The sequence below is a fragment of the Argopecten irradians genome, chromosome 1 (genome assembly GCF_041381155.1).
Source record: "Argopecten irradians isolate NY chromosome 1, Ai_NY, whole genome shotgun sequence".
Taxonomy (NCBI): Eukaryota; Metazoa; Mollusca; class Bivalvia; order Pectinida; family Pectinidae; genus Argopecten; species Argopecten irradians.
In genome coordinates, this window is record NC_091134.1 from 48,976,388 (window position 1) to 48,979,883 (window position 3,496).

The 3,496-nt window shown below is 32.0% G+C and overlaps 1 long non-coding RNA gene across 1 annotated transcript; it reads left to right on the plus strand.

Annotated features, from left to right (window-relative positions):
- The first annotated feature begins 204 nt into the window (after positions 1-204).
- Positions 205-3,207, plus strand: LOC138310679 (uncharacterized). The gene is made up of 3 exons (XR_011206474.1): positions 205-536; positions 2,591-2,652; positions 2,994-3,207. It is a non-coding gene; the product is annotated as an uncharacterized lncRNA (long non-coding RNA).
- Positions 3,208-3,496: the final 289 nt, after the last annotated feature.

Sequence of the window (3,496 nt, forward strand, 5' to 3'; positions counted from 1 at the left end):
CACTGATCATGAGTAGAGAGATATCCCACATAACGGCTATAATAGGCCTTTCTCGTGTAATCATAAACCATACATACCCCTCTCCCCCCATACCTCCTCAAAGCGATAGCTCATACTGAGTAAATTTGCATTGTAATAACATGAATAAAACACTCACCACGAACACTATTGCTGAATCAGACACTACATAGTTTTATTATGGAATTTCAACCGGATATATCACATACGCGCCATCACAATGCAAAGAGGAGTGGAAGATTGAAATATTTGTAAACAACTTGTACACACAAGTAGCTCCAAAATGGCTAAGTAAAATGCCAAGTATGGTAACCATATGATTCGTAAAGGACCAAAATTGTGCGTGGTTGTGCTACAGAATATAAATAGAGTCGATGTCATATGTTTCATTATAATGCCAGGATTGCATTGATCACAACGGATTATCGGGATTATCATAATGAAGACATTGGCTTTGGTGGTTTACTTCAGTTGCTTATACGGCATCGTCATGACACAGGGCATACTAGACATACAAGGTGAGAAACGAAATGTTTAAGGTACATGTATTATTAAACCAGAGCTACTTGGCATAGATAAATATGCACCTGAATATAATTTAGTTGATAAAAAGTGTGAATTTATGCATTATGGCTAATCTTATGTAGTAGTAAAAGCCAATCAAACTACCTTAAAAGTATGACCACTTATATGAAGTCTCGAAGTTTAATCCAGAAGTGAGGTAAGCAAAATGATTTCAAACTTTAATAATGAATGCAGTAGGAAATATGCATATATGCTAAAAGTAAGTCAATACGTACACGTAGTCTGATGTCCAGTCCATTTTATGTATATAAACTGAATTAAACCTTATTAAAATAAATTCAAAAATCTAGGTTTATTTACAATACTATGCCTATATTTCGTCAAAAAACAGGATTCAGTCCTTATTTATGTCACCAAATAACCATGTCTTTATGTTAACTAGTATTTATAGCATGTAGTAGGAGCGATGGTTTGATCATATTTGGCTTTACAAAGGTATACACATCGAGTCCTTTTTTGACCTTGTCAGACAAATTACAGCTGAAAATTATATAATGCAAAAACGTGTTTAAACGGGGTCTTAAAACTAAAGAAGGCATTCCTCTGAGGTTTCAGTCCCGTTGAAGACTCGTTTCGACATCGATCAATGTAAGATTGTAAGAATTGAAAAGAAATTGTAAGATTTTCACATACAATTTATCAATATCTGTAGCAAGTTTCCAGTTGCAAATTTCGTCAAAATATTTCATTTCTGTACTTAATAGATTTTTATGCAGATATTATAAGAAATGACCCATTTGCTGGCCATTTTGAAAATGTGTCTTGTTTCGCTTTGAGTACAGCCATTGTTTTATCATTTTTTTTACTTAAATTGTATTTTCCTAAAACATCACTGCACCAGCATTTTAACTTTGTCGAGCTCATTTTTGTTTTAAATCTTTACTAGCCTCGGGGTAATTGAAATATTGAACATTAATGTGTGAAATGATACACTTTTGTAGATTTATGTTTACATTTTATGGTACCTGTAATTTGAGCATTTTTCGTTTTTACTCTAAAATATCAAAAATAAATTTAAATTGGGCAAAAAAGTAAGCACGCGGACATATGTTTTTTCTTCCATTTTCTTTTATGATATGAACAAGGCCATAAATCAATATGAGGAAAAAAAGTTTAATACTAATCCTAATTAATACTAATACTGATTTAAAGCTTAAGCTCTGTCTTTTGTTAATGTGAACTGATGGTATAAACTCCCTGAATTCCTACGAAAGGTTACTGAACTTTATTGAGCATAGATTGAGTGTGTCAAGCGCAATTTGGAGTTGCGCGGATGAATATAATTATGATGATCCGCATCGGTGGTTTTAGTGTCGATCGTACGATCAAGAAACATGTATCAAAATAGTTTTGAACGTATGTACACGTGTAATCACAAGTACATATAGAAAAGTTTCATTGTTAGTAATTCTTTGGTTAACGCGTATAAGCGTATGATGCATTGTAATACATGTATACAAAGTTGCACAATGTGCAGTTTGCCCAAGCATTCGCTCCGCGGTCCATTCATTATAATATAGATACCTTACTCAACTTTCTTCTTCGATAGAACAACCAGAAAGATACTTTGAGCCTTAAATATACACCATTCAAAAACGCAAAGGTCCTTTATATATTGAAGGCATGAATGTTCATCATATATAGTTAGTTCCTGATTCAGGATGGGAATTAGGAAATCGTTGAAAATATTCATGCATACCGTATTATGTGTCATAAAAAGGCTCACATACAAGTTCTTTGATAAATTTTCAATAGGATTTTTTTCAAAGCCATACACGGTTTATTTCAGTTCGTTAAAAAATATCATTTGCTAGACAAAGCAATTGTGTGATGTGTTTTAAGACTTCTTACTAATCCTTTGATTTATTGTTTTTTTTTCTTCAGTTATTCTTTTTTTAATTACCTTTTTATCAAATCAAGCTAAATATTGTTTTGCACAAGGAATACATAAGTTACATGTATTAATAGAAATGTTGGTCTTTTACAGAACATCCTCATTTAAGTCATATCGACCACGCTGTAGTCGAGCTGAAGTGTCTGAAAGAACACGTAAGTGTTTAACGTCAACGTACCTGTAATACACGGTCAAACCAAAGAGATAACAAAAATATTTCTTATAAACAAATGTCCTTTATGCAGTGGTTCCTTATCTAGTAACTTGCACCAATTAATGTTGATTATTCTGTCCTTTTTAGACAGGAATCTTTTAATATTGGTATCCTTTATAGCAGATTTAACAGTCAATACTTTCACATATTGATATAATACTCGCAGAAAAGTAAGTTTATCCTCTCATTTATTTGATAGGGCAGTTAAATACTTATTAGAATCTAATTTTCTATAATCAATATTTCACTATATGTATAACAAAACAATGTTTTCAATTCCAGGTGAGAAGAATGTCCGAGGAGCTTCTTGTTGCTAGCGGAATGTTATATTTTCACTTTTATTTTCAAAATATCGGTTTTGAATGTCATGTGTTTGATTGATATGGAACGAATTAACTTGTTTAATATCTTCCGTCTAAACGACTAAATTGTTGAAATTTCAATTGAAAGATGACAAAGCGATTGCCAGATTTTGTTTATTAAATTAAGAAATGTAAATCTATATCAGCCTTGCGTCTTTTATAACACTTTTAAAAATGAACGACTGTGAACCCACTTCATATCGCGTACAATTTTGTATTTTGCGAATTTCACAATAAAGGGAAGTTCGCGAAAATTACAAAAAATACATACATGAACAATTGTTGATTCTTAAAAGTGGTGTATTAAGGAATCTAGAGAGTAGCTTGCGTATTATTTGTAACACCTTAAGTAAATGCCATCTGTGTACGAAATCGATAAATGTATAACAAACGGGATAATTTGGATCAATGACGATGATGTAT